The sequence below is a fragment of the Primulina tabacum genome, chromosome 1, assembly GCF_025594145.1.
Source record: "Primulina tabacum isolate GXHZ01 chromosome 1, ASM2559414v2, whole genome shotgun sequence".
In the NCBI taxonomy this organism is placed as follows: Eukaryota; Viridiplantae; Streptophyta; class Magnoliopsida; order Lamiales; family Gesneriaceae; genus Primulina; species Primulina tabacum.
Genome location: NC_134550.1, coordinates 37,914,799 through 37,939,467, shown reverse-complemented (window position 1 = coordinate 37,939,467; position 24,669 = coordinate 37,914,799). Strand labels below are relative to the sequence as shown.

The 24,669-nt window shown below is 43.3% G+C and overlaps 1 pseudogene; it reads right to left on the bottom strand.

The window, feature by feature from the left end:
• LOC142508934 (receptor-like protein EIX2) overlaps window positions 1-24,669 on the bottom strand; it is a 60,524-nt pseudogene that overhangs the window by 32,692 nt on the left and 3,163 nt on the right.

The following is a 24,669-nucleotide window of genomic DNA, read 5'->3' as shown; positions in this document are numbered from 1 at the left end:
ATATTATTTTAGCCCTTATGGACCACGACCCGACCCCCGTGAGCCGTTTTCCAATTTTTCTTTATTTTAAAAACCCTATTTGACACCTAAACTTCGACCCCGAGCCAACTTTTGATTTTTACGAGTTACCCCCGAACCATGTCGAGCCAAAACGCGCTCAACAACCCAAAGTACCCTACTGGACCCTAATTTCACCAAAACACCAACCCAAAACACAAAAACGAAAGTCCCCTACGTTGCCCTTACTCTAGCCGAGAGTTGCACTTTGTGTGGACTCAAGTTTTGTGCACTTAGGGACTTAGCCGTCGACCCAGCACCCAAACCAACCCCCAATGAACCTTCCTAGGACCTTAGTAAGTCACCCTAGCTTAACCCACGAGCCTGGAACCTGCCTTCCCATTCCCTGCAAGCCGCGCAACCCTGCACGCCCTGCTGCATGTTTCTCGGGTTGAGTCCTAGCATGGCTAGGACTCTTCCCTAGCCCTTAACTCGAGTCCTAGCTTGGCTAGGACTCTCCCCCTGACCCATGACGGACCTTGGCCGAGTGCTAGACCAGGCCAAGACCAAGCCGCCCCTTTCCCTCATGAAAACCGAACCCCAAAACCCATGACAGCAGGTTCTCGGGTTCAGCCTGTTCTTGCTTCTCTTTTCTTTGTTTCTGTCAAGTATTGCGTGGTGTGGGGGACTTCAATACATACCAAAGTTATGCTTAAGCATGCTTAGACATCATGGCAGCCCCTTAGTATAAAAAAAACGTGAATCATGGCATGTAATAAGAGATACATAAATCATGCAAAAGAGAAAAACAAAGGCAGCAACTTCGGTTTTTCATGTTTCATAAAAAAAACTTTTAAAAACATATTATGACATGATGGATGAGAAAAGGAAGATTAAGGCGTGCCTTTGCGTCACTGATATTATTCGGAATCTCGCCTCGGAATCCGATGCTGGAAAGATCAAACAGCTCGATCGGGACTTGAGGGAGAGGAATGGGTGCTTCAAACAGGTTAGGGCAAAGATCAACATCTGCAAATGGAATTACCTTAAAAGAACTTGGCAGTTGACTTTGTAACTGATTATACGAGATGTTTAACAAAGAAAGTGGTGATACCCCCATAGGGATCTGGGTCATCATTAACCCGGGCTGGTACTTGGATAACCATTCCCGGGGAATGATCATCATAAACCCGGGCTTTCCACCAAGAGTACCCGGGCCACCTCAAAACTTGCACCATACTCGAGGGTGTTTGATACAGGCAGTCTAATGTGTCAGAACAACTTGGGCTTGGAGTGTCCTATAAGTCATCAGAAGCTACAAGTATGAGTAGCCGACTTGCCATGCTTAGTAGGTGGCACAAGAATCGAGGTACCTACCCCATTTTCTACTATAAATAGCAGGTATTAATGTCATTTGAACATTCTGAAATCTTTGAACTCTAGGCATTACACATATTTTCTCTCGAATATTGCTTGTCTTCATCTTCAACCTGCTGACTTTAGCATCGGAGTGGCCATGCCGGACACCCCTCCGGCACCCATTCACGAGTTCTTTTCATTGTTTGCAGGAGCTATCACAGCCATTATCCTCACTCAAAACTCCCAAACATTATAAATTCCTGATCTGATCCGTTGGAGCTTCTTACCAGGCTCACCCATTTCAGCATGATTATATCATTGGCGCCGTCTGTGGGAAACTTGAGTTCAAGACGTTGATATAGCTCGTACAAGAAGAACCAACCAAGATAATTCTCGGGCCCAGGAAGATGGAGGGCAGACTTCCAGACAAGTTGGTGTTAATAACATCGGGCCAAATCTCATTACCATGACCCCGGAAGAATTAAAAAGATGATATTCGATGCAGTGAAGCAGGCTATGGCCAGGAAAGAAGTTTCTCAACATGTTACACCGCCCGGAAATAGAAAAGAGGGTGAGCAGGAGCAAGAGCAGGAGTTGGGGGAGGAGGAGGAGAGACAGGAGACTGAGGAGTCCAGTGCCGGGTCCAAATCTCCAACCGTGGCAGAAGAGTTGCTGGAGCTGAGGCAGAAGATGAAGGTCTTGGAAGGACAATTGGAGAATCGGAGCACTTCCCGGGCAATCGCTAGAGGATGCCCATTTGTTGGCATTATTGTCCGGGAACCCCTGCCCGGAAATTTCAAGTCTGCCAAAATAAAAGATTATGATGGCAACGCAGACCCTGAGGAACACTTGGCCAGATTTGAGAACATGGCCATGCTGCACTTACACTGATAGAATAAAGTGTAAAGTGTTCCTAACAACATTAGTGGATTCGGCTCAGAGATGGTTTGAGGGTTTTGCCCCCCAAAGTATTAATTCTTTCAAAGATTTCCAGAAGGTGTTCTCACACCATTTCAGCAGCAGCAAAAAGTACAAGAAGACTGCTTTCAGTCTTTTCGAGGTCAAGCAGAGCCAGGAAGAAAGTTTAAGGGCTTATATCAGAAGATTCAACAGAGTGGCTCTGGACGTTCCCACTTGTGCCACTGAAACAAAGACCACCGCATTCACCCAGGGTTAAGGGAGGGTGAGTTTTTCAAATCACTGAACAAGAAGGTGTCCGGGGATTTCGAGGACTTATTGTCCCGGGCAGAGAAATACATAAATATGGAAGAAGCTCAGAAGTAGAAGAGGGAGGCTGTAAAAAAGGAGAGAGGAGACCGGGTGTCTAAGCCCGAGGAGAGGGGACAGAAGCGGGGCATTCCAGGGCACTTTTCTCATCACGTGCCTCTAAAGATTGTCCTGGAAAGGGAAGTACAAGAATGTAGTAGAGACTTGGCCCCAGACCATCAATTATCTCGGCCAGAGAAGAGAGGATTTTGCACTCTCCACAAGGTGTGTTATCATAACACCGAGGATTGCAAGACATTGAAGGGAGATTATGTCTTACCTTCCGCTCCGGGACCCAGTCACGACAACAAGAGACCGAGATTGCCACCTTGGACATCTCGACAGCCCGGATCCAGTGCCCGAGGAGGAGGTATGAGGAGTAATCCGATGAGTAAGCTCGGGAGAAGAAGAGAGCCCAAGCCCGAGAGAAAAAAAAATTTTCCCCCTGCCACGGGCTTGATTAAAATGATATCAGGAGACTCCACTCGAGCGAAGGAAATCGAGAAGTAGGAGGGAATGTATGGAGGTATAGGGGGCAATGAGGAATGAGGCAGTCATTAGTTTTGGCCCGGAGGATTTGAAGGGGGTGAATTTACCCCATAATGATGCCTTGGTGATCCAAGCCCGGGTGGCGAATTATGACATTTTGAGGGTATTTGTTGACTCGGGCAGTTCTGTAATGTGATTTTTAAAGATGCCTTTGTGCAGATGAATTTCCAGGGTTTTCACTTGGAAGCTGTGGAAACTGCCTTCTTTGGCTTTGCTGGCCATGTGGTCTACCCGGAAGGGGAGATTGTCCTACCACTAACCCTGGGCTCTCAGGATCTCAAGAAGACAGTGATGACCTCTTTCACTGTAGTGGACTCCCCATCTTCATATAATATCATTTTGGGGAGGCGGCTATAAATAAATTAAGGGCTGTGGCATCCACTTACCATCAAAAGATAAAGTTTCCTGTGGGAGCCCGGGTAGGAGAAGTTCGGGGAGATCAACCTTCTTCCCGAAAATGCTATGTGGAGGCAGTCCGGGCTGATCAGAGCAAAACCAAGAGGGAAGGAAAGAAGGCAAGGATGGATGAAGTTGGAGGAAGAGTGGTGGAGAAAGGGGAAGTACACTTTGTGGCAGAGGAGAAACAGGAGATGGTAGAGGTCGGACAAGGGCAACAAATTCGGGTGGCTCGGGACCTCAGCACATCCACCCGGGTTAGTTTGATCAATTGTTTAAAAGCTAATATTCATGTATTTGCCTGGTCCCAACAAGAGTTGACAAGGATCTCACCCTTGATATCGGAGCATCAATTGAATATTCTCTCGGGCTCTCACCCGGTAAAGCAGAAGAAGAGACACTTTGGGCCTGAAAAGGACAAAGTTATTGATGAACAGGTGAAGGAGTTGCTGAAGGCCGGCCACATTCGAGAAATTCAATTTCCTACATGGCTTTCAAATGTGGTGCTAGTGCCTAAATCTACCGGGAAGTGGAGGATGTGTGTAGATTTCCGCGATCTTAATAAAGCTTGTCCCAAGGATCATTATCCCCTACCCAGGATTGATCAGCTGGTGGATTCCACCTCAGGTTTTGAATTACTGAGTTTCATGGACGCATACCAGGGATATCATCAAATTATCCTGGCCAAGAGTGATCAAGATAAAGCCAGCTTCATTACCTCGGGAGGTACATTTTGTTATATTGTAATGTCTTTCGGGTTGAAGAATGCAGGGGCTACCTACCAGCGTCTGATGAACAAAGTATTCGAGAAGCAGCTGGGACGAAATGTGGAAGTATATGTGGATGATATTCTGGGCAAGACCCGGGAGGTTGCGAACTTTATTGATGATCTAGAGGAAACCTTTGCCACTCTAATGTGTTACGGGATAAAGCTCAACCCTGCCAAATGCATTTTTGGTGTCAAGAGTGGCAAATTCTTTGGATTCATATTGACAGATCGAGGGATCGAGGTAAATCAAGAAAACTCAAATCCGTGTTGAGTATGTCATATCCTCGATCTATCAAAGAAGTACAGAAGCTGATCGGGAGGATTGCTTCCTTGTCTAGATTTATATTCCGGTCAGCACACAGGAGTTATCCTTTCTTCCAGGTTCTAAGGAAGGCCCAACAATTCGGGTGGGATGAGAAATGTGAGCAGGCCTTCTAAGACTTGAAGATTCACCTTGCAGAGCTCCCTATATTGGTAAAGCCGGAGCCCGGGGAAAAACTATTTGTTTATCTTTCTACTACGGAGCATGCTATCAGCTCTGATCCTAATAAAAGAAGAGGGCTCTGATCAAAATCCTGTCTACTATGTCAGCCATGCTCTAAGGGGCCCCGAGCTCCGTTACAGTGAAATAGAGAAGGTTGCTTTGGCCTTGATCATGACAGCCCGGAAGCTACGACCTTACTTCCTGTCACATCAAATCATTGTTCTTACCAATAGTCCTCTTGGCAGGATCATGACTCATTCAGAAGTATCCGGGCAGATGATCAAGTGGACAGTAGAGTTGGGAGAATATGACATAGAGTACAAGCCTCGGGCTGCCATCAAAGCACAAGCTCTGTCAGATTTTTTATCTGAAATGATCCAACCCAATGAAGAGGAAGTAAGGAGAGTATACGTGGATGGGGCGTCTAGCCTTGCTGGGTGTGGAATAGGGGTTGTGGTAATATCTCCCCTAGGAGAGAAGATCAAATTGACACTAAGGATTGACGCCCGGGTAACCAATAATGAGACTGAGTATGAGGCTGTTCTTGCTGGCATTCCGAGCTGCCCAGGAAGTTGGAGCTTCTCGGATTATTCTGTATTCTGATTCACAGCTCATCACTCAACAAATAAAGGGCGCTTATGAAGCTAAGGAGGACAGGATGCTTAATTATTTACAGCTCATTCGAGCCCAAGCGGAAACCCTCATGGATTGGAGTGTTGAACAAATACCCCGGGAGGAGAATGGCGAGGCAGATGCTTTGGCAAAAATGGCTGCTTCTTTATCAGAGGTCAGTACCAGGGAAGTACTGCACATCACTCAGTTGGTCCTCTCTACTGAGGAAGAGATATTACCAATGCCCGAGGACTCCTGGATGGTACCACTAATCAAATTCATTACAAAAAATGAATTACCCGAAGAAAAAGCTCAAGCTCAAAAGATTAAGAGACAAGCTCCCAGGTTCGTTCTCTCAAATAAAATCTTGTACAGGAGATCATTCCAGGGACCTCTGGTAAAGTTCTTATCTGAGATAGAAGTGGATTATGTCCTTCAAGAGATTCATGAAGGGTGTTGTGCCGAGCAACTCGGAGGAATATCTTTGGCCCGAAAGACAATGTTAGCCGGATTCTGGTGGCCAACTCTTAGCCAGGATTCTACTCGAATAGTCCGGGCTTGTGAGAATTGTCAGTATCATTCCAATTTTCAACACAGTTTGGGCAATTTCTTGAAGCCTATCTGGGCATCTTGCCCCTTTGATCAATGGGGCATGGATATTGTGGGTCCTTTCCCAATTGCCCGGGCTCAGAAAAAATTCTTGTTAGTGGCTGTTGATTACTTCTCCAAATGGGTAGAAGCTGAGCCCTTGGCAAAAATCACTGAGCAAGAGGTATTGAAATTTATGTGGAAGAATATTGTGTGCCAGTTCGGAGTACCCAGAAGACTGATTTCGGACAACGGGAGACAGTTTCAGGGCAAAGAAGTTACGTCATGGTGCAGGGAAATGAAGATCACTCAATCTTTTACCTCTGTTGCATATCCTCAAGCTAATGGCCAGACAGAAGTTGTCAATAGAATTATTGTACAAGCACTAAAGACAAGGCTACAAGGCAAAGGGAAGGATTGGGTGGAAGAATTACCCAGTGTTCTCTGGGCTTACAGAACTACTCCCCGGGCACTTACCCAAGAAACTCCTTTCAACTTGGTATATGGTTCTGAAGCAGTCCTCCCAGTTGAGATCGCGCAAACTTCTTCCCGGGTAGAATCTTACCCAGAAGACAATGACCAAAACTGGGCCATGGAATTGGACTTGGTAGAAGAAAGGAGAGACCGGGCATTCATTCGCATGGAGGCATATAGGAGCCGGGTTATGAAATCATATAACAAAAAGGTCCGAATCCGAGATTTCCATGTAGGGGATCTAGTCATGAAGAAAGGTCAACCCTGCTGGGGATGTTGGGAAGCTGGAAACTCGGTGGAAAGGACCTTATAAAATTACCCGGAGAGTCAGCTCGGGATCCTTTTATTTAGAAAATGCTCAAGGACATTCCCTCAAAAGGCCTTGGAATGTATTTAATTTAAAGAGTTATTATGCCTAACAGATGTAATGGTTTGATTGAAGATATAATGAAAGATCTATTTTTCCAAAGGAGTATTATGTATTATTTCTTGTATCTCGAACTCGGGAAGTACCAAGCTTCGGTTATTTAAAAAAAAAAGCCCAGGGCACTACACCCTGGCTCGGGGCACCACACCTCGACCATTCTCAAGTCCCGGAACATGCTCCCCGGCCCAAGGCTCCGTACCTTGGTTCTTAAAAGCTCAGGGCACTACACCTCGACCATTTCCAAGTCCCAGGACATGCTCCCCGGCCCAAGGCTCCGTACCTTGGTTCTTAAAAGCCCAGGGCACTACACCCTGGCTCGGGGCACAACACCTCGACCATTCCCAAGTCCCGGGACATGCTTCTCGGCCCAAGGCTCCGTACCTTGGTTTTTAAAAGTCCAGGGCACTACACCCAGGATCGGGGCACCACACCTCGACCATTCCCATGTCTCGGGACATGCTCCCCGGCCCAAGGCTCTGTACCTTGGTTCTTAAAAGCCTAGGGCACTACACCATGGCTCGGGGCACCACACCTCGACCACTCCCAAGTCCCGGGACATGCTCCCCGGCCCAAGGCTCCGTACCTTGGTTCTTAAAAGCCCAGAGCACTACACCCTGGCTCGAGGCACCACACCTCGACCATTCCCAAGTCCCGGGACATGCTCCCTGGCCCAAGGCTCCGTACCTTGGTTCTTAAAAGCCCAGAGCACTACACCCTGGCTCGGGGCACCGCACATCGACCAGGATAAATCTCGAAATATGCTTTCTTGCCCGACTTTTCTACTTGTTATATGCACCAAGGTTTTATATTCGAGTTTAAGGTTGCTTACATCTGGGTCACTTACTAAGTATGAGGCATTTTATTTATTACGGGGATGGAGATCTCGGGTACTTATTTGAAGTTACCAAGTTAATTCGCAACACTTAGAAAATTTTTTGGTTATTTACAAGCAGTTATATCACCCGAGTTATTAAGATTTATCAGGATATGATTGCAAAGGAGATAAGGGGAAGGGATGCAATGGCCAGGCCAAAATCAGGAAAGTTTTTTGTAGAACCTGTTAAACCATACTACGTATAAGCCATGTTTAATTACTATTATTCAAATTAAAATGATTTTTATGCATGAGGATTTAAATTCTTTTCTTTAAATTTGTTGAGTCATTTTATGCAGTAGTTTAGTTGCATCTTTTCAGATTAATAAGCGAGGCCGGACTGGAGTTGGAGTATTAAGATAAAAATTAATGATAAGAAAATATTCCTAGGATTTATTTAAGATAAAGAATAATTTATTTTATTGAAAAAGAATGTTTAGAGATTTAATTTATTAATTAGAGATAAGAAGTAAATAAGTTCTTTTAGGTTCAATAATTAATTAAAAGCCTAAATTAAAATATGTGACCAATTAAGATAAATTAATCTATGATTATTTTATTTAAGAAATTATAACTTAACATGCTAGTAATTTAATTTAAAGAATTAGCCATGCATGCAAGATAACTACCATCCTAAATTAAATTTATTAATCAACTAAAATGCATGATAAGTGTTTAAAACTTTAAAGAGTTAAAATTCAATAATTAAGCAATATTTCTACCTTAATTGGCATAGCAAAAATTCGGCCCTCCTTAGAATCAAATCATGCTTGTTTTGGCAACCCTCCATTTTGATATCATTCCTTAATCATTTCTTGGTATGATTAATTCCCGCATTTTAAATCTGCAATAATTAATAATTAAGCAATTTTCTGCACTTTATTCAACCACCAATTAGCCGATCTAATTCCTATATTTCGAGCCTCAAGAATGGGAAAAAAATCATTTCTTGGCATTATTCCATTTCCTCATTTGTAATCCTTCCATCTAGTGCATTCTTGACCCATTTAACTTGCAACCTTCACCTTCATACCTAGCCTCCTTCTTCCCCTCCTTACCTTCAAAATTTCTGAGAAATACAGCAGCAAAATCGTGCTCTTTCAGCAACAATAACAAGAGAGAAAAGAGAACTCCGTCTCCGCCGCGCCGCGTTCGTCGTAATTGATTTGTTTTCGTTTCAAACAAATTCAAGGCATGTATATATGGTTTCTTTGCTCCTCAATTAAGTCATATAAATATTTTAAAACATCACATGTTCATTATTTTAATAGCAAAAACCGAAATCTTTGACAGCAACTTTCGAAAACTTGCCTAGATTTTTTTGGTTCTTCCTTGTGCTTCACGGGTTTGGTTGTTTTGTGGTTTCAGGAGGTGGGCTCGATTCCAGGCACCCAAGCCTGCATCTAGGAATGTACTAGGGTGAGTTAGGATCATGTTGGTCAATTAGTTTAAGCCCCCAACACGGTGGAATCAAGATTTGACAGCAACTCCTCCATAGTTGCAAGTTGAGTCTCGAAATTTGGTTTTTTGTTGTTCAAGGAGGTTCGAATCTTGGTTGGCTTTTGGGCCTGTAACCACGGTTAGGACCCTTTCTTAGCATGTCTAGGACATGACCAAGATGACCTTTCATGGCTTGGTTCATGTCCCATCGGTTTTTAAAGCAAAACAACACAAGTGTCCCTCGGTTTCTATTTCTGATTTTTGTGAGTGAGTTTCGGCTCTTGAAGTTTTGGATGGATCTTGTTTGGCTTTTAGCCCTTAACCTTGGTTCATACAACACTTCATCATGTCTAGATCGAGCCATGGTCAATAATATTACCAATGGAACGACACATGACAGCAAGCGATCCAAACAATCTCATGGTACAGAATTTTTCTTTGTGTTCTCGGTTTGAGCTTTGTGTTGTCCTAGGTGTTTGGGTGGATTGTGGTTGGCCTAGTGCCCTTAGCCACAATTCAAGCCACTCCTTAGGATGTTGGTAAGAGGCTCTGGTTGGTGGTTCAAGCCCCAATGACCGATAGCCTCGTAAACAAAGCGATGCAAGCACAAGTGCTGCTGCTGCATTTTTTTTGACAGCAACTTGTGCTTCGGTTCAGGAGGCTTGTTTGAGTTTTTGGTTGGCTTTTAGCCTATGTCCTTGGACTGGACAGTACCTCAATGAGTTAGAAAGGTCATGTTTTTGGCCTTTTGTGATTTGGTTAAGTATAGAGGTTGTACAAGAATTTACGGTGCGATGTGCCAAAGTGACTCTCGAAAGAGCGTTTCATGATTTTGGCCTCTATGCACAATTTTCGTTTATTACAGCCCTTGGTATTTATTTTCCAGTATTTTAGGCGTATTTTAATCATGACTAAACGATGGTTCGATGTTGTTTCGGGTTGGTACGGAGTCATGGTTAGATACTAAGTTTGTTGGGCGTAATAGTCTCGTTTTTAGTTCGATTTTGAAGTGTTGGTCAAGTTAAGTTTATTTCCTTGTTTCTCATGTTAGAATTAGGTCACAGCGAGCATGGGAACGATCCAACCCATTTGGTAAAAAAAAATAAGACATAATTTTTAATTATATTACGTGCATAAAATATAAAATGTTTATTTTGAGATATATGCGATATGTCTTGTGGCCACTTCACGCTTATGGGATTGCAGCTTATGGGATTATTACTTCACCCAGTGACTTACGACCAGTTCATGTTCATGTATGGGTACGGATATCCAGTCCAAGGGCTGTGATGATCTCTACCGCCCAGTATACTGTGGTTTACTCTGATCAGACGAGCATGTTATGTTACGTTATGTTATGGGCCACTTGCATAGAACATTATCTCAACAGAAAATTATGATATGCTATTTTATCATAGGGCTCTATCGAGCAAACATTTTACGTACGATTATCAGTTATGCAAATATTTATAATTATTCATGATACGATTTTCAAGTTACGCTTTACGATATGATATCTATACATGGCATGAAATTTTATGATATATTTTACTTGTTATTCACAATATATACATGTTGAGTCTTTAGAATCACTAAACTTGGTTGTTGTAGATACTGATGAGGTCGAGGTCGAGGGCGGAGACCAGTGAGCTAGCTTTGATCGGCAGTAGTAGGAACCCGAGGACCTCATGTCTCAGTTTATGTACCATTTTTATGCTCAAACTCATTTTGTCTTGTTGAAATATTTTTAAGTGATTGTTTTGAAACAATATTTACTTCCGCTGCTATTTTGATATTTAAACCTTTTTATCAGTTTATTTTATGAATGAGGCAAGTTATTTACTTTTAAAGGAAAATTTTAAATATTTCGCAAATTTTCAAATACGAAATACGGGCCTCGATAGTTGGTATCAGAGCCTATGTTCTTGTAAAGGGTTGTACTACTACTGATCTCGAGAAGCTCACGAAGTCACGTCTTCGGTCTGTAAGTTATACGTTTACGTATTTATTTTAAAGCATGAAATATTTTAAAGCAGGTTTTCATGAAATGAGTTATGTCCAAATTATGGTTATGCAGTATTTATTTAATTTTAAAGAAATAATAGAAATTATGCATGTTGGTTACGTATGGGTTATGTATGGAACAGTATGCCTCCTAGACGCATTTTTGAGCGCACTAGAGATGATGAGCCTCGCCAGGAGGACGGTGAGAATCAGAGGCAGGAGAGAGATTTACCACCTCCACCTCCACCGGACATGAACGCCCAGATGCTAGCTGGGATGACGCAGTTCTTCGCACAGTTTGCGGGGAACAATGCTGGGATAGCCAGGCCGACGGGGCCTGAGGCTACCTATGAGCGGTTCATGAAGATGAGACCTAAGGAGTTCTCAAGGACGACAGATCCCATGATTGCTGAGGACAGGATTAAGTCCCTCGAAGTTATCTTCGAGTTCATGGGGCTTGGAGATGAGGACCGAGTTCGATGTGCGACCTATCTGTTGGGAGGAGATGCCCGCTTATGGTGGGAAGGAGCATCTGTAGCCTTGAATGTGGCTACTCTGAGCTGGGCGCGCTTTACAGAGGTATTCTACTCTAAATATTTTACTGACGAGGGGCGTGCCAGGTTGACCAGGGAGTTCATGACCCTGAGGCAGGGAGATTTGACTGTTACGGAGTTCATCCGTAAGTTTGAGAGGGGTTGCCATTTCGTGCCCCTGATTGCGAATTTTGCTGGAGCCAAACTGAGGCATTTTCTGGATGGTCTACGGCCGATCTTGCGCCGTGATGTTAGGGTGGCTGGCCCTACTACCTATGACGTCACTGTCTCCAGAGCTCTAGTTGTAGAGCAGGATCTGATTGATATTGAGAGAGACTGCCAGGGCAAGCGACCAGTCCAAGTACCGCACCGCCCTCCTCCTCAGCAGCAGCCACAGAATAAGAGGCCTTTCCACGGCTCATCCAGAAACAGAGGACAGCAGCAGTAGCGGGGACGCGCAGTCCCGAGGACTTTTGAGCACCCAGTCTGTCCTAGGTGCACACGCCACCATGCTGGAGCGTGTATGTATGGTTCAGGGAAGTGTTACAAGTGTGGTAGTCCAGACCACTTGCTGCAGCAATGCTCGCAGGGGAGTCTGCCTACCCAAGGCAGAGTCTTTGCTCTCCATGCAGCGGAGACGAACCTGGAGACGATGCTCATGACAGGTACCTTTAAGCTTTAAGTTTGTATTTGGGAATTTATGTTTTGGGTTAAGATTTTGAACAGAGAATTGATGATAGGATTGCATGCTCTAATCACTGTTACTTTCGGGAATTTAGGTTAGAAGAACTTTGACCTTCGCATGTCTATATGTTAGTTCTTGTGACTATTGGGTTCAGCTTAGTGTTCCAATCTTTCAGGGAAAATTTTTATAGCTGGTTCACCTACGAAAGCCTTGATAGATTCAGGGGCTACTCATTCATTCATTTCGGATACCTTCGTTAATTTTCTCAAGGTCAAGACCATTGGGATAGATATAGCCTATTCAGTAGTATTGCCTTCTGGTGAGGAGATGACAGCTACTAATGTGATCCAAGACATAGACCTCGAGCTTCATGGCAACCTTGTTTATGCGGATCTTATCGTTTTGCCGATGCCAGAGTTTGACATTATCCTGGGGATGGACTGGCTATTAAGGAACAGAGTTTTGATCGACTTCCAGCGGAGATCTGTTCTAGTCCGACCGCCTGGGATGGAGCAGTTCTTATTTGAGCCAGACAGGTACTTTCATTTACCGTGTTTGATATCTTGTGTCCAAGCTAGGAAGCTTATGCATAGAGGGTGTCGAGCGTTTTTGGCAAATTTTATATCCGTTCCCGAGGAACCCAGTCAGTCAGCCTCCGATGTCCCAATTGTTAGGGATTTTCTAGACGTTTTTCCTGATGACGTCTCTGGTATGCCACCCGAGCGAGAGGTGGAGTTTCCTATTGAGCTTATGCCAGGTACGGCTCCGATCTCAAAAGCACCGTACCGATTAACACCGACAGAGATGACAGAACTTAAGAAGCAGATTCAGGAACTTCTTGACAAGGAGTTCATTCGCCCAAGTTTTTCACCATGGGGCACGCCAGTCTTATTTGTGAAGAAGAAGGATAGCTCGATGAGGCTATGCATTGATTACCGGGAGTTGAACAGGGTTACAGTGAAGAACAAATACCCACTTCCGAGGATTGAAGATTTATTTGATCAGTTACAGGGAGCTTCAGTATTCTCTAAGATCGATCTATGTTCTGGTTATCACCAGTTGAGGGTGAAAGACGCCGATGTTCTCAAGACTGCCTTCAGGACTCTTTATGGCCACTTCGAGTTCCTCGTGATGCCGTTCGGTTTGACGAATGCGCCAGCGATCTTCATGGATCCCATGAATCGCGTATTTCAGCCGTATCTTGATCAGTTTGTGATAGTATTCGTAGACGACATTCTCATCTACTCAAAGAATCAAGAGGATCACAGCAGACATCTGACCGCAGTTTTGCAGACCCTACAGAAGCACAAGTTGTTCGCAAAGTTCAGTAAGTGCAAGTTCTGGTTAGAGAAGGTGGCGTTCTTAGGCCACGTCGTTTCTAGCAGCGGTATCGAGATAGACCCAGCGAAATTTGCAGCAGTCAGAGATTGGGTTGTGCCGCAGAATGCATCAGAGATCCGCAGTTTCCTTGGGCTAGCAGGATATTATCAGAAATTTATTCAGGGATTCTCCTCTATCGCAGTTCCACTCACGTCGTTGACAAAGAAGAATGTTAAATTTGTGTGGAGCGATGAGTGTCAAAAGAGCTTCGATACTTTGAAGCAAGCTCTCATCTCGGCACAAGTGTTGGCCATGCCGTCAGGGCCTGAAGACTTTGTTTTATATACCGATGCTTCGAAGCTCGGTTTAGGCGCAGCGTTGATGCAGCATGGGAAGGTGATAGCGTATGCTTCTCGTCAGTTGAAAATCCATGAGAAGAATTACCCTACCCACGATCTAGAGTTGGCAGCCGTAGTATTTGCCTTGAAGATTTGGAGGAATTATTTGTACTGAGAGAAGTGCCAGATCTTTAACGACCATAAGAGCCTCAAGTACTTCTTTACGTTGAAAGAGCTGATTATGCGTCAGAGGCGTTGGTTGGAGCTAGTAAGGACTATGACTGTGACATTAGCTACCACCCGGGTAAAGCTAATGTAGTTGCGGATGCATTGAGCAGGAAAGTCGCAGTGATGGCTCATCTAGCGATTTCGAGGCCTCTTCAGTCTGAGATGCAGAGGTTTGACCTAGAGACTTATCCTCGAGGTAGAGTTCCTCGCCTATCTACGTCGACGATTCAGTCTTCTCTTCTAAACCGTATTCGTAGTGGACAGTCAGCAGATGAGCAGTTGACAAAGTGGAAGCATAGAGATGAGGCCAAGGGCAGTATCTTGTATACAGTTAACGATGGTATTGTGAGATACCGAGACAGAATGTGGGTTCCTAGCAGTGATTCCATTCGAGCAGATATTTTATCCGAGGCCCACATGTCGCCGTACTCTATTCATCCTGGGAGTACGAAGATGTACAAAGATCTGCAGTTGTTGTATTGGTGGCCCGGAATGAAGAAGGATATCAGACGTTTTGTATCCGAGTGTCTGACGTGTCAACTAGTGAAAGCGGAGCATCAGAGACCAGCAGGCTTGCTCAAGCCTCTTCCTATTCCCGAGTGAAAGTGGGAGAATATTACCATGGACTTCGTGGTAGGTTTGCCGAAGTCAGTAAGAGGATCAAATGCTATCTAGGTGATTGTTAATCGTCTTACCAAATCAGCGCACTTCTTGCCCATTAAGACGACTTTCACCATGATTCAGTATGCAGAGTTGTATATCCGAGAGATAGTCCGACTTCATGGTATTCCCGTTTCTATAGTGTCTGACCGAGATCCTATATTCACTTTCTCATTTTGGAAGAGTTTGCATTCGGCTATGGGTACGAAGTTGTTGTTTAGCACAGCTTTCCACCCACAGACAGATGGGCAGTTAGAGAGAGTTATCCAGATTTTGGAAGATCTTCTCCGTGCATGTGTCATCAATTTCTCAGGGAGTTGGGAGTCGAATTTGCCATTGGTAGAGTTCACCTATAACAACAGCTTTCAGTTGCCTATAGGTATGGCTCCGTATGAAGCACTGTATGGTCGTAAGTGCAGATCGCCTATTCATTGGGATGAAGTAGAGGAAAGATCAGAATTGGGTCCGGAAATCATTTAGCAGGCTGCCGATGTAGTGGTCAAGATCCGTGATAGGATGAGGACTGCTCAGAGCCGACAGAAGAGTTATGCGGATCAGAGGAGGAGAGATCTAGAGTTTGCCGTTGGCGACCATGTTTTTATGAAGGTAGCACTTATGAAAGGTGTCATGCGGTTCGGGAAGAAAGGAAAGCTCAGTCCGAGATTCATCGAACCATGTGAGATCCTCGACAGGGTTGGGAAGTTAGCTTATCGTGTTGCTCTTCCGCCGAATCTGGCCGGAGTACACAATGTGTTCCACGCCTTTATGCTGAGGAAGTATATGGCGAATCCTTTGCATGTCCTGAATTTTGAACCATTGCAGCTCACTCCGAACCTATCTTATGAAGAGAGACCAGTGCAAATCTTAGACAGACAGGAGAAGAAGCTTTCGGAACAAGCTGGTTAAGCGAGTGAAAGTCAAATGGCTTAATCATTCAGATGAGGAAGCTACGTGGGAATCTGAGCCAGAGATGAGGAGTCGTTACCCCGGGTTATTCGGTGAGTTTTAATTTCGGGGACGAAATTTCTTTTAAGGAGGGGAGAGTTGTAGAACCTGTTAAACCAGACTACGTATAAGTCATGCATAATTACTATTATTTAAATTAAAATGATTTTTATGCATGAGGATTTAAATTCTTTTCTTTAAATTTGTTGAATCATTTTATGCAGTAGTTTAGTTGCATCTTTTCGGATTAATAAGCGAGGCCAGACTGGAGTTGGAGTATTAAGATAAAATTTAATGATAAGAAAATATTCCTAGGATTTATTTAAGATAAAGAATAATTTATTTTAATGAAAAAGAATGTTTAGGGAATTTAATTAATTAATTAGAGATGAGTAGTAAATAAGTTCTTTTAGGTTCAATAATTAATTAAAAGCCTAAATTAAAATATGTGACCAATTGAGATAAATTAATCTAGGCTTATTTTATTTAAGAAATCATAACTTAACATGCTAGTAATTTAATTTAAAGAATTATCCATGCATGCAAGATAACTACCATCCTAAATTAAATTTATTAATTCACTAAAATGCATGATAAGTGTTTAAAACTTTAAAGAGTTAAAATTCAATAATTAAGCAATATTTCTACCTTAATTGGCATAGCAAAAATTCGGCCCTCCTTAGAATCAAATCATGCTTGTTTTGGCAACCCTCCATTTTGATATCATTCCTTAATCATTTCTTGGTATGATTAATTCCCGCATTTTAAATCTGCAATAATTAATAATTAAGCAATTTTCTGCACTTTATTCAACCACCAATTAGCCGATCTAATTCCTATATTTCGAGCCTCAAGAATGGGAAAAAAATCATTTCTTGGCATTATTCCATTTCCTCATTTGTAATCCTTCCATCTAGTGCATTCTTGACCCATTTAACTTGCAACCTTCCCCTTCATACCTAGCCCCCTTCTTCCCCTCCTTACCTTCGAAATTTTTGAGAAAATACAGCAGGAAAATCGTGCCCTTTCAGCAACAATAACAAGAGAGAAAAGAGAACTCCGTCTCCGCCGCGCCACGTTTTTCGTAATTGATTTGTTTTCGTTTCAAACAAATCCAAGGCATGTATATATGGTTTCTTTGCTCCTCAATAAAGTCATATAAATATTTTAAAACATCACATGTTCATTATTTTAATAGCAAAAACCGAAATCTTTGACAGCAACTTTCGAAAACTTGCACAGATTTTTTTGGTTCTTCCTTGTGCTTCACGGGTTTGGTTGTTTTGTGGTTTCAGGAGGTGGGCTCGATTCCAGGCACCCAAGGCTGCATCTAGGAATGTACTAGGGTGAGTTAGGATCATGTTGGTCAATTAGTTTAAGCCCCCAACTCGCTGGATTCAAGATTTGACAGCAACTTCTCCATAGTTGCAAGTTGAGTCTCGAAATTCTGGTTTTTGGTTGTTCAAGGAGGTTCGAATCTTGGTTGGCTTTTGGGCCTGTAACCACGGTTAGGACCCTTTCTTAGCATGTCTAGGACATGACCAAGATGACCTTTCATGGCTTGGTTCATGTCCCATCGGTTTTTAAAGCAAAACAACACAAGTGTCCCTCGGTTTCTATTTCTGATTTTTGTGAGTGAGTTTCGGCTCTTGAAGTTTTGGATGGATCTTGGTTGGCTTTTATCCCTTAACCTTGGTTCATACAACACTTCATCATGTCTAGATTGAGCCATGGTCAATCATATGACCAATGGAACGACACATGACAGCAAGCGATCCAAACAATTGCACGGTACAGAATTTTTCTTTGTGTTCTCGGTTTGAGCTTTGTGTTGTCCTAGGTGTTTGGGTGGATTGTGGTTGGCCTATTGCCCTTATCCATGGTTCAATCCACTCCTTAGGATGTTTGTAAGAGGCTCTGGTCGGTGGTTCAAGCCCTAATGACCGATAGCCTCGTAAACGAAGCGATGCAAGCACAAGTGCTGCTGCTGCATTTTTTTTTACCGCAACTTGAGCTTCGGTTCAGGAGGCTTGTTTGAGTTCTTGTTTGGCTTTTATCCTATGACCTTGGATTGGACAGTACCTCAATGAGTTAGGAAGGTCATGTTTTTGGCCGTTTGTGATTTGGTTAAGCTTAGAGGTCGTACGAGAATTTACGGTGCGATGTGCCAAAGTGACTCTCGAAAGAGCGTTTCATGATTTTGGCCTCCATGCACAATTTTCGTGTATTACAGCCCTTGGTATTTATTTTCAGTATTTTAGGCGTTTTTTAATCATGACTAAACGATGGTTTGATGTTGGTTCGGGTTGGTACGGAGTCATGGTTAGATACTAAGTTTGTTGGGCGTAATAATCGCGTTTTTAGTTCGATTTTGAAGTGTTGGTCAAGTTAAGTTTATTTCCATGTTTCTCATGTTAGAATTAGGTCGCAGCGAGCCTGGGAATGATCCAACCCATTTGGTAAAAAAAAAAAAATACAGGATTGTTAATTATATTACGTGCATAAAATATAAAATGTTTATTTTGAGATATATGCGATATGTCTTGTGGCCACTTCACGCTTATGGGATTGCAGCTTATGGGATTATTACTTTACCCGGTGACTTACGACCGGTTCATGTTCATGTATGGGTATGGATATCCAGTCCAAGGGCTGTGATGATCTCTACCGCCCAGTATACTGTGGTTTAGTCTGATCAGACGAGCATGTTATGTTACGTTACGTTATGGGCCACTTGCATAGAACATTATCTCAACAGAAAATTATGATATGCTATTTTATGATAGGGCTCTATCGAGCTAACATTTTACGTACGATTATCAGTTATGCACGTATTTATAATTATTCATGATACGATTTTCACATTACGCTTTATGATAAGATATCTTTACATGGCATGAAATTTTATGATATATTTTACTTGTTATTCACGATATACATGCTGAGTCTTTAGACTTACTAAACTTGATTGTTGTAGATACTGATGAGGTCGAGGCCGAGGGCGGAGACCAGTGAGCTAGCTTGGGTCGGCAGTAGTAGGAACCCGAGGACCTCATGTCTCAGTTTATTTACCATTTTTATGCTCAAACTCATTTTGTCTTGTTGAAATATTTTTAAGTGATTTTTTTGAAACAGTATTTACTTCCGCTGCTATTTTGACATTTAAACCTTTCTATCAGTTTATTTTATGAATGAGGCAAGTTATTTACTTTTAAAGGAAAATTTTAAATTATTCCGCAAATTTTCAAATACGAAATACGGGCCTCGATATTTTCCTTATCTTGGGACAGGAGTTCGGCTTCCTCAAATTGTTATCGGCATTTTTCAAATCCGGTCTGAAAAAGAGGGTAGGCCTTGTCTACCACGGCCTTCTTAAACTCGGGAGACTGGAGGAAGGAAGCCTTCCACTTGCCTTTATTATACTCAGCCAGGGCCAGGGCACTCTCAGCCCAGTGCAATTGCACCTCTACCTGTTCAAAAAGAGCGAGGATCCTCGATTCCGAGACAGACAGAGAGCCTTGCAGACGTTCCTCTCGGACAAGACCTTCATTGAATCTTGGAAGTGCCGGGCTCGCTTACCAGAGATAGTGGCAGCCCCGACAACCTCCTCGAAGGCTGAGACCAGCAGGTGAGCAGCCTGTTCAAAAACAAGATCAGTAAGAATAAAAAATGATCAAAGCAAGAAAAGATTAAGGAAATTTATGAGAACTTACCTCCAAGAGTTTTTTTGAACCCTCGAAGAGCTTGGCAGAAGCTCGGGAATTCTTCAAGCGGGCCTCTTCATCAGGAGTGAGGAGTTGCTTGAGAATCTTCAAACCCCTTGCCGAGGATCCCGCATCAAGGATATGGGCTCGGGGAGGCTGCTCAAGGAGGGGAGGCTGTTGGTTGGATTGTTGCCGGGGGGGGAACGGGGGGGGGGTGGTTGACCGAGTTGCTTGGGAGGAGCTTTGACCCGCCTCCCGGTTATCCTCGACCAGAATTGGCTCCGTGCTTGTGACAGCCTTTTGCTTCCTCTGGGTAAGGGGTATGTGGTCTTCAGGTTCTTCCTGGGATGAATCCCGGGTCACCTCTTCTTGTTGGGCCTCCGCCCGGTTCAACTCAGCTTGTCGGGCTGCCTGCTCCTCGGCCTGTTTCTTCTCAAGGGCAGCTTTTCAGGGTGCCAACTTTTTCTCTTTGGCTGCCTTTCAAGCCGCCCATTTCTTCGCGAAGGCCTCTTGCATTATGGAGTTATCTGCGCAAATAGGGAAAAGAAAATGTCAGTACAAATTGCGAGTATATATAAAAATAAAATTGAAAGGCAGGTTTGAAAGAAATATACCAGGCTGAGCACCCGAGCCAGCAACCTCGTCAATCACCTTGTCCAGAGGGTCCTCAACCCGGGCACTCAACCCATAAGCTTCCAGATTTTCATTTGAAATGAGAACAGAGGAGGAATATTTTTGGCCCTCCACTAGGGTTTGACTCATGAGGAAAGGCTCCTCAAATTTATAGGCTTGGGGAAAGGAGGGTTGTGTGGGAAGGGAAGAAAGAAACCCGGTCAGACAAGGGAGAGGACCAGGGAGTTGAATAAAAAAGTATCTTCTTTTCCACCCTTTCTGAGAGGAATGTATATCATCAAGGAATCGTGCATTTTGCCGGGCAGTCAGGGAAAATGCATTATCCCCGAGCCGGCAAGAGAAATAGTAGTGAAGAATGAGGGGGTTGATAAGAAGATTATTCATTTAAAACAAGACATAGGACGAAGCCATGATACGGAAGGAATTGAGATGGAATTGATTGACAGGCACGCCAAAAAATCGGCGACCTGAATATAAAAAAGAGGGAGGGGAAAACGAAGACCATTTCTGAGTTGGTCCCGGAAAAAAGGTGGTATAACCCGGGGGAGGACTGTTTGCCCTGTCAGAAGCCCCGAGAATTATGATGGAATAGGAAGAAGGAATAGACCCCAGAGTTCGAAGTTCCTCGTCCGCCCCCGAGCGCAAAGTGCTGCTCATTGAGGAGAACCAAGAAACTCCCGGGGTCTCTGTGGAAGGGTGGCCAGAAGCCCGGGCTTTGCCCTTACCCTTGTCCTTTTTAGAGACGCGGGAGGTGCCCGAGGAGGAGGGTTTGGAAAAGGAAGGTTTTGAAGAGGAGGGTTTGGTTTGAATAATTTTTTATTTTTGGGAAGTTTGAGTAAGGAGGCGACGGCGAGGGGGAGATGAGGAGGAGTTGGAGCACATCGCGGTGGACTCATCACTGGGAGAGCCTCGCGCATTAGCTCCAGAGGTAGAAGAAGTAGAATTAGACATGGTTGGGAGAGAGAACTTACGATTTTAAGAAGGGAGAGATTGGTGATTGCAGCGGCAGAGGATCGCCGGAGGTGGAAGGGCTTGCGCGGAGGAGCTTCGAGAGAAAAATTTGCAAGGGCTTCGCCGAGTTTGTGAATTTGCAAGTGTTTTTTCGAAAATAGGACACCTAATATATATAGGCAGTGGGGAGAGATCTCGACCTTTGATGTAAGCACACGTAGACGATCAAGATGCGCCTCGTAAATTGTACTGGGCATATGAAAGGACGTGCACGCGTATCGATGTGTCAGATTTATCAGATTCTCGGAATATGAAACGATTTTCGGCGAGAAGTTAATGCTAACACATACGTCATAATGACACCTATTGGAATACCCGAGAATACTAAAAGACAGAATATCTAAGCCCGGAAGATTTGAGGCCCCGGCATCTTATTCCAAGCCCGGGCGATGCGAGGCCCCGGCATGTTAGCTTAAGACCGGGTGGTATCAAACCCCGGTATCTTATCCACCTTGGGGATATTTGAAGCCTCCGATGCTCTTACACACTGTGAATTATGTTCCTACAAAAGAACAAATATGACTGATCGGGACAGCGAGTCAAGCTCTAACCCGACTATTTTAGGGATGGGTGGTGATACCCCCATAGGGATCTGGGTCATCATTAACCCGGGCTAGTACTTGGATAACCATTCTCGGGCAATCATCATCATAAACCCGGGCTTTCCACCAACAGCCCGGGTACTCTACTACCTGGGCCACCTCGAAACTTCCACCATACTCGAGGGTGATTGATATAGGCAGTCTAATCTGTCAGAACAACTTGGGCTTGGAGTGTCCTAGAAGTCATCAGAAGCTTCAAGTATGGGTAGCCGACTTGCCATGCTTAGTAGGTGGCACAAAAATCGAGGTACATACCCCATTTTCTACTATAAATAACAGGTATTAATGTCATTTAAACATTCTGAAATCTTTGAACTCTAGGCATTACACATATTTTCTCTCGAATATTGCTTGTGTTCATCTTCAACCTGCTGACTTTAGCATCGGAGTGGCCACGTCGGAGACCCCTCCGACGCCCATTCACGAGTTCTTTTCATTGTTTGCAGGAGCTATCACAGCCATTATCCTCACTCAAAACTCCCAAACATTATAAATTGTTGATCTCATCCGTTGGAGCTTCTTACCCCGCTCACCCATTTCAGCGTGATTATATCAGAAAGATTTGCTGAAATATCCAAAAACCAGTCAGGAATAGAACGTGATATGCTTGCGTTAGAGATATCAAGAAACCCGATCTCATTTTGAGATTTGAGCCACCCTGGAAATGGAGGACCTAATCGACATGAACCCATGGCAAGATTACGTATTTGGAACGGAGGGATCCAATCAGAACTGACATTCAAGATGAAAGAATTGGAAGACATCTTTTGTTAGAGTGGATGTCCTAAGCCATTTATTGACTCAAGTGTAATAAACAATCTTTATTTTAATAAAATTTACTTTTTAATGTTTCGTTTTTACTTTATCTGTATACCCATGCAATCAGCATAGATAAAGTCCTTGATTATGCTTTAATAAAAATGAATCTTAATTCGATGTTGAAACTCATTTGTAAACACTGCATATTCTAAATTCGTTCCTAGTTGATTCAGCCGCCTAAAATAAGGATAAAGGCCGCTTGAGCTCGAGACTAGCATCTGTGATGTTGTGTACTGCGTTTCTTAGTAAGGGCATAGAGATGTCCAAACATGCAGATGGGTAGTCATATGATGATTATACCGAACAACCCTCCCTCGGACTTTCCAAGAGTTTATCATTCATCGAGAGGATAAGATCGTGGTTATGATTGTACACCATTAGTCCTTACCACCCGGGACAACACTGAGGCTCTATGTTGGGATCGATTAGGGGGTAATCGTTGAGCTACAATAGCTCGGTTCTTGAAATATTGAACACCGATGAATTAAATCGAGTTTGGTGTTCAAACCAAGCGGAAATTACTCGAAATAATCTTTCGTAGAAACCGATTAAATATTTTGTAAACCATTTAAAATATATGCAAGTTGAATGAGTAAAAATATTTTAGTTGAAGCATTTTATCAAACAATTGGTATGCAATATTTTGGTATTTGAAGAACACATAAAATGCTTCAACAATGCTTCTTTAAAACTATGAAAATGATAAGTAAATGCACTAAACAAATAGACACGAATTTGTTTATAGATGTTCGGAGATTTAAATACTCCTACGTCACCCCTTCTTCCCCTTGGGAAGGATTCACTAGAAGACTTTGATTTATACAACATCTTGTACAAACCCATTCAGCTAGGACTTACACCACTGCCTAAACTGAACTCCTAGCACTCAAGATTGTAGGCAGCACCTCACAATCAGCATATTATTTAATGTCTCATATGCAAAGACTACATACACAAGTTTATTGTCTTTGTGCAAGACTCACTCAACTAAACTTTTCAGCTCAAACTCTCTGTATATGTGTGAGTGATTGTGTGTGAGAATTTATCATTTACAGTGTGCATCTCAAATGTTTCCTCACACAAGGGCTTGTGTTCTCAACTAGCTGAATTTTCATGCTAATTGCCCATGCTTTGAATCTCCTTCCAAAGCTCTTGTTTGATCTTCAATATGTTGTATTTATATGCTCCAACACTGATATAGACGTTAGACACAAGAATATGACCGTTTGGAAAGTTTCTGTACTGTTTCTGGAATTGTAACGGTCAAATTCGTCTTGCTGGACATTTTCCCGACTGGTCAACTCTGGTCAACTCAACTGGTCATTCAGTTCAACTAGTCAGCAGCTGGTTCAGTTCAGTTCAGTTGGTCAGCTGCTGACTCGGTTCAGTTCAGTTTGTCAGCTGGTTCAGTTCAACTGGTTCGGTTCAGTTTCAGCTGGTCTGGTTCAGTTCAACTGGTCTTCAGTTGGTCAGCAGCTGGTTCAGTTCAGTTGGTTGGTCAGCTGGTCAGCAGTTGGTTCAGTTTCAGCTGGTGTGCTGAAATCAGCCTAGCTGATTTCAGTTTGTGCAGAATCAGTAGCTTCATCGTCATTTATCAGCATCGTAAGCTTCGATTCAGACTTTGACTTTTAAAGATTATTTATAGATCTTTGTCTTATCTTTCCAACGCATACTGAATCTCTTCATTTCGATAACCGAGCTAAGAGATATGACCAAAATACCGCAGCTGCTCAAACCCAACTGATTGCTGTTTTCGTGTGATCAGTTCGATAATTGAGCGATCAGCTAGACCATGATAATATCCGATTTTGCCCAACTGACGTGAAATATGACTTGTTTCAAATTGAGTTTTCTAATCATTCCAGTTGGCGGATTGTTATTTGGATCTTCCAGTTGAGATATATCTTCCAAAAACCAAAGCTTGCCAGAAATTCAGTTTGTGCAGAATTCAG